This window comes from Monodelphis domestica, chromosome 6 (genome assembly GCF_027887165.1).
Source record: "Monodelphis domestica isolate mMonDom1 chromosome 6, mMonDom1.pri, whole genome shotgun sequence".
In the NCBI taxonomy this organism is placed as follows: Eukaryota; Metazoa; Chordata; class Mammalia; order Didelphimorphia; family Didelphidae; genus Monodelphis; species Monodelphis domestica.
In genome coordinates this window covers 65,146,269-65,153,673 of record NC_077232.1, presented here as the reverse complement: position 1 = coordinate 65,153,673, position 7,405 = coordinate 65,146,269, and positions in this window count along the sequence as shown.

The window sequence follows — 7,405 nt, the reverse complement described above, 5'->3', positions numbered from 1 at the left end:
AAAGTAAGGGTTTGGAGTGTGAAGGAGGAAGGAATCAACCTAAACTCCAAAAGGGGCTCAGCTCAGATACCTGAACCTGAATCAGGTCAAGGTCAAAACTCACCACCAAAATCCAGACAAATAACTCCACTCCCAAGATGTCGGAACACCTAGCACGCTGCCAGCCAGAGTCGCCTCTCCAGGGAAAAAGGAAGAGACAGGAAGTGATGTGCCTTATATAGATGTTTTTATATCACTTTTCTGCATCTCATCTGTACCAATGATAGCTTAGCTATACTTAGGACAGCCCATGGGTCTGTCAGCTGTTTTCTGCACATGTCTGTTGCCTTTTTTCCCAGATACTTAATCTTGAGTATGGTGCAGGCATCCTGACCTTGTTAAACTGAGTAGGGTGGAGAAATGTGGACTTCCCAAGACCTGATTCTGTTATTCCAAGTATCTCTATTGTTACTGATCAGGAAATAGCTAAATCAAATCTTCTAAAGAATGGTCTGATTAGGGTGGAATAGTTCTAAAATTCACAATGCTCCCTGAGGCCCAAGGAAGACTAGTCTCTACAATGGGTCTTGTAAACATACCAGCTATGAAATTACAATAGTTAGACATAAGGGAGAAATAGGAGAGAGACAGCAAAACCAATGTTTTGCTGGGAGCATTAACAAAAGCCAATTAGGGGGCAGTCCCCTTTGGCATAAGAGTGTACATTCAAAATAAATGTTCAATCAACCCTCAGTTCAATCAACCACACCCCAAGGTTCATTCTTGATCTTGATGTAATGTAGGTTTTCTAGAATCTTTCTGCAACAGTCCATTCTCTAGATTTAGGAGTTAGCAAGCTTCTTCCTTGACGATCTTTCTCAAACAAAAAAAAATGTCAAAATCTTGGATTTTTATTAAAATACAACCCCCCCCCAAAGTGGGTGTTAAAAAAACATTCAGTTCAGCTCAGGATGCATTGTTGAGTTATGGGGGTGTACGAGTCAATTATGAAAAGAATTCAAAAACAAAACAAACAAAAAACAAAACAACAACAAAAAATATATATAAAGGGGGAAAATATGGAAGAAAGTTAAACTTTTGGGAGAAAGAAAAAGAGAAAAAAATTCAAAATCAGAATCAAAATACCAAATAAAATGTTGAGTAAGCAAGAATAAATTCATAATAGGTCCTTGTACAGGTACAATATAAAGTAATTTCTATCCCACAAGTCTGTAGGATGGGATGCAGTAATATTTCACTTACCAATTTGCAGCCAAGACTACCGAAGTTGCCATACAATATGAAGGAAAGAAAATAGAATTCTATTTTGATAGGGAAGGGTCATTCCCTGGTCTGACTTTTTTCATTCTCAGGGATATAGGGAGCCAATTTTGGTACTTATATGAGTACTTCACAAAGGGTGTAGATACAAGGAAGTACTACGACTTAACATATGTCAAGCGTGGCAACCTCGAGTCCACATTAGTATTTCCTGTGTGCTCTTTTGGCACTATTCAGATTAAGCCTGTGCTCCTTGTTTTTATCCCATTTCCTGGAATCAGACACAAACATTAATCATGGTCCCATTACATTTTATCAATAAATGGCAGGTTCCCACAGTTTAAAGCTTTGAGGTATGTATTGATATTATAGCATATATATATATATATATATATATAACTTTTATTTTATAAATTATAAATAATAAATAATATTAATATTACTGCAGAGAGAAAAATATTTAATTGTATGTACCTTTAGTACAAGAAATGATGAAAAGGGGGAAAAATAAAATATTCTAATCAAAATAAAAGAAAAGCAATAATAAAAAATAAGGGAAAAAGAAAAAAATCAGGAATTCAATGTGTTCTCGAAAAACAGCAACCACTTGTCAATGGATTATTATCTTCAATGCATGTGATAGGATAGTCAATCAGTCTCAACAGATGATGCTCTCTTTACATGTGAGCAATGAATCCAAGAGTCCTTCTCTCCAACCTTTATAGATGTTGGAGTAGTTAACAATATTTGGAATGGTCCCTCCCAGGAAGGCTGAGTTGATCCAGTACACTGGAAATTCTTAATATACACCTTGTCTCCTGGGTTCAGGTCGTGAAGTGAAAAGTCTAGTGGTCTGGCTTGTACTGCAGTTCCAGATTCATGGAGTTTATGCAGTTTGTGCTGTAATTCCTGTATATAGGAAGCAATAGTAGTATCTCCCCCTAACAGTGATGTATATGTGGGGGAGAAAGGCTTAGCCTGTATAGGTGGATGTCCAAAAAGCATCTCAAATGGTGAGATGTGTAGGTCTCCTCTCGACCTGCTTCTAAGATAAAATAGGGCCAGAGGGAGAATTTCAGGCTATTTTAAATGGGTCTCAGTGCATAATTTTCCAATCATAGTTTTAAGTTCTTTATTCATCCTTTCAACTTGGTCTGAGCTCTGGGGATGATATGGAACATGGAATTTGGGAATTATCCCCAAGCAAGAGTATATTTGATTTAAGACAAAATCAGTAAAATGACTTCCTCTATCTGAATCAATGTGTGCTGGCAGGTCAAAGCGAGGAATAATTTCTTTTAAAAGCACCTTAGCAACAAAAGCTGCTGTGGCTTGAGTTGCAGGAAATGCTTCCAGCCATCTGGTCAGTTGATCTACTATGACTAGAGAAAATTTATAATGTCCGGCCTTTGGCATTGTTATGAAATCTATCTGTAGGTGCTCAAAAGGTGTGTAAGCCAGAGGATGCCCACCAAAAGCTTTGCCACGAAAGTTGTGTTAGTTCTATGCCTGGCAGGTAGAGCAGGCTAAACACACTTTAGAGGCTATAGTAGTTATACCGGGGGCTATCCATACTCTCTTAACAGAGTCCACAATGCCCTGGGTACCAAATTGACAATTCTTATGAACAGATTGGCAAATTTGGTGATAGAAACTTCTAGGGAGCAGAGGTTTTCCTTCAGATGACAGCAATACTCTATTGATCTGTTTTGCTTTGAATTTTTGTTTCCATTTTTCCACTTCCTTTTCATTAGAGGAAAGTGATAAATTTAAGTCATCAGTGGTTGTTAATGTTAAAATTAATTCAGGCCCTTCTATGGCTGCTAGCTTTGCAGCAGTATCTGCTCATTCATTTCCCCTAGAGTCAGGGTGTAAAAATAGACTTGAATCCAGGACTTCAATCCCCAGAAATCCTTGCTCCACGTCCCCAGAGTGCTTTGTAATCTCACTGGGTTCTCACCTGGGCTGAGAGCAAAATCATTAGTTAGAGGGTCTCTGCCCACAGTGGGCTCTCTTCTCTTCCTGGCTCCCCTGGCAAACAGACGCGTCTCATGATGTGAGTGAAATTTGGGTGGGCCTCATGGCCCACCTAGCATGTGCTTCTCTTTCTTGTATTTTCTTTAACCCTTGACTTTTAATAAACCTCATAAAAATAATACTCCTTGCAGAGAGAAACTCATTTCTACCTGCCTCAGTTTCCCTAAATTTTAACTGTTACAGTTTTGGCGACCACTAGATTGGATGAGAACTTCTCAAATTTTTTAGCCTAGATAATGATTTTTTTCAGCCACGTTTCTCCAAGATGTTTTTTTAGAAAACCATCTTGATCAGCTCCTGCCGGCAGCCATCTGCTTCAGACTTCTTGAGCCCTTCCCTCCCACCAGCTCGGCTGCTTCTCCCTGCCTGCGTGTGTTCCTGACTGCAGCCCCTGATCCTGACTTCTCTCTGTTCTCACCTGGTGCTCCGGCTCCCGGCCCTGCTTGCCTGCATTCCTGTCATTCCTGGCCTACCCCGGTGCTCTCTCTAGCTCACCCAGTCCTTGTTCAACCCAGATCCTTGGAGCAGATCGCTCAGGACTCATTTCTACCAGCTGGTAACAAACGGAGGTATTGGCTCCATGTGGGCAGATCGGAGCGTAGGAGGGGAGAGAGAAGAGGGAGAGGAGAAGAAACAGACTTTTCCAAACAGGGACTTAAAAGCAATGGGCTATTTAAAAGGATAACTTTTGACTGTTCTGGTAATTTCATTGATTTCACCTGCGTGCTAGAAGAAAGATTCAGCCCAAAGATTAAGCTTTAACTTTGAACTTGCAAATGGGTGGCTCAGCGAACTGAGAGCCAGGCCTAAAGACATGCAGTCCTGGGTTAAAATCTGGCCTCAGATACTTCCCAGCTGTGGGGCCCTGGATGGGTCCCTTAACCCCCATTGCCTAGCCCTTACCACTCTGCCTTCAGACAATAGACATTTAAATGAATAATAACCCAAGGAACTTTAAGAGAGACTAGAGGCTATATTTTAAGGCATTTCAGACTCCAATGGTTTATACAAATCTCTGTATTCTATTGCATTTTACTGTTTGTTTTGTTTAAGATATAACTTGGTGATTTTAAGTTCATATATTACTGGATTCAATATTATTCTGTTATACTGTTCATTTAATGTACTGAGTTTTAAAATTCTGTTGCTTTTCCCCTATAACCATATATTGAAAAAAATATCATCGTAATTAAGCCCATATATGAAAAAAAAACAGCCTTTCTATTTTGACTTTCTAAATTGTCATATAGGGGATAAATGGACTTCATCAGAACTGGTTACAATTGCTATAACAACCTTTGGAAAAATTAATGTGCTAAATATCTCAACTCATTTTAAGGGTTTTTTAAATATGATTTTTGGAATTTTTTTAACAATCTCTGGTCATTTTTGCCTGCCCCTACCACAAGGAAGGCCCATAGCTGAAGTGAAATACAATTATAACCCCCAACCTTCCCGCATTTCTAAATATGTGAATGGAAGTTGGGGCAGTTAATCTCAGGGCATTTGTACCCCTAAAAAAGCCTCCAAAAAAAGGAGCACCTCTCATTTATACTCTTCAGCTCACTACTTCCACCAGAATGATATTTCTTGATTTTGTTCTTAACCCAAGATGAGTTTTACTTTGTTTAAAAATATGTTTATTACAAAGGTTGAAAGATTGCTATAATTGTAAAAACTTTTGACAGATATCCATCAATTCTTAGGTTTAAAAAAAATGCCATACAGCAACTTATGTGAAATACAATATTATGTTTGTTTGCTAGTGTAATTAATTGGGCTATTGAGAATTTTGGGGATATTAATACCACCACATATTTGTATTACTGTTATTTAAAAGTGAAAAATGTTACCTTGCTCAATTCATTTGCCTTATACTCACAGTAGATCATGGCCAGACATGAAGAGGAAATGGATCTCATTTTTGGTGAGAAAGCCTTGCATTCTATAATTTCTTAGCTGACACAGTGTGTCAATGATTATAAGCTATATTTTGAATTTTTAAAACTCTTATTATATTTTTCTCGCATGTGCAATCTACTTTTTCAGGTTTTTTATATATTTTTCTCTCCTTTTTTATATTTGAAGCACATGTCACCAGCATTAAGATTTTCTTTAACTTTTTGACTTTTCAGTACTACAAGTTTAAAATACATTTGCTAATGCATGCCCCCCAAAAGCTAGAGACTATAAAAATGATGCCACTAATTATTTAAGAAATTATGGAACTTTGCTTAATGATTCTGTCTGATTCCAGGACAAGATATACAAACAAGAGCCACTGCACAGAGCCAAAGAAAAGCCAATCCAGGATGGATTGATGTACTTCTAGGCCAATACAAAGGTCTTGAACCTAGTGTGAAGACTCGAGGTTACTGTGTTTATTATTGCTAGATATAGGCTTTCCTTGTGTCCACACTCACTCTGAATATACTCAAAGACGAGTATCCCCGAAACCTTGGCTCCTATAATCTGGTCCCTTTTCTGCCTTTCATAGTGTGGTACCTTTCTGTAGTCCTGGCTACTGACTGGGTAAATGCCTCATTGCTTAGATCATTTTGATTGGGCCCTGATTCAAGGACCTGTTATAGATTTATTTTTCTTTTACTTAGAATTTTACACATAAGACTTTGATAGTCTATATTTTCATAGTGTTTTTTTATTCAGATTTTTCTGATATCTTTTTAATATCTCTTGCCAATTGATTCATATAACTCATACCTCAGCCATGCATCCCTAAGTGATCCTGTATTTTTCAATCACCCTCTTAGTGGGGGAATGTAAAAAATATCATTATTTAAATTACAAAGTTTAAATTCCTTTTGAGAAGAATTTTAGGTAAAGAAACAGATGATACCTCTCTGAATCCAGAAACTGAACTGTTGGAGAAGACACCATGAAGAAACCTCCAGACCACAAGCTGTACAAAAATGAACTTTGGGTTTAGTTGATTGAACATTTATTTGTATGTATATTTTCATGCCAGAAAGGGAACTGCCCCCTAACTGGCTTTTTGTCAATGCGTCCAGCAGTTATTGGTTTTGTTCTTTTTTTTTCTCTTATCCTCAAATTATTGTAATCTTTAAGTTGATTATATTTTCATGATCCTTTTTGGGGAAACCTTTCCCCAATAATGATCAAACAAGCAAAAGAGAAGCATGTGCTTCTCTTGCTTGTATTTTCTTTAACCCTTGACCTTTAATAAACCTCATAAAATAATACTCCTTGCAGAGAGAAACTAATTTCTACCTGCTTCAGTTTCCCTAAATTTTAACTGTTACACAGAGTCAGTGCCACCTGTATGGGCAGAGCAATGCACTATAGCTAGGGCTTCAGGCAGTTTGAGAGCAGAAAGAACTTCATTAATAATTTCTGCATTAGCTATGGATTTTCCAGCTGAGGTTAAGAATCCTCTCTGGAACCATAGCATCCTGACTGAGTGACAAATGCCAAAAGCATATCTAGAATCTGTATAAATTGTTGCTTTTTTACCCTTGGCAATTATACAGGCATGTTTCAGAGCTATGAGTTCCACCCCTTGAGTGCTAATGTTAGAGGGCAGTGAAGCTGACCACTCAGTGGCAAATTCTGTGACTACAATAGCTCCAGTGTAGCGTATGCTATCCTTCACAAAAGAAGAACCATCAGTAAATAAGACCAGATCTGAGTTGTTTAAGGGAGTGTCCAAGAGATCATCTCGATGCTTTTCTGCCATGGACACTAGTGTTTCACAACTATGTAATGGTTCTCCTGAAGTTGGTAAATCTGGAATCAAGGTAGCAGGGTTAAGAGTTGAACAGCGCTTCAAGGTAGTGTTTTCATTGTTTAACAAGGCTATTTCATACCTTGTAATTCGCTGATCAGAAAATGCCTATGTCTTAGCAACAATGCTTCTACCTCATGTGGGAACATAATTGTTAATAGGCATCCCAATACTAGATCAACAGTTTTTGTCACTAGTAAGGCTGTAGCAGCAACTCCTCTAAGACATGTTGGTGCTCCTGATGCTACTGGGTCCAGTTGGGCAGAATAATAAGCAATTGGGTGCTGAGAAGGCCCCAAAGTTTGAGTTAAAACACCTGAAGCTACCCCCCTTCGCTCATGTACA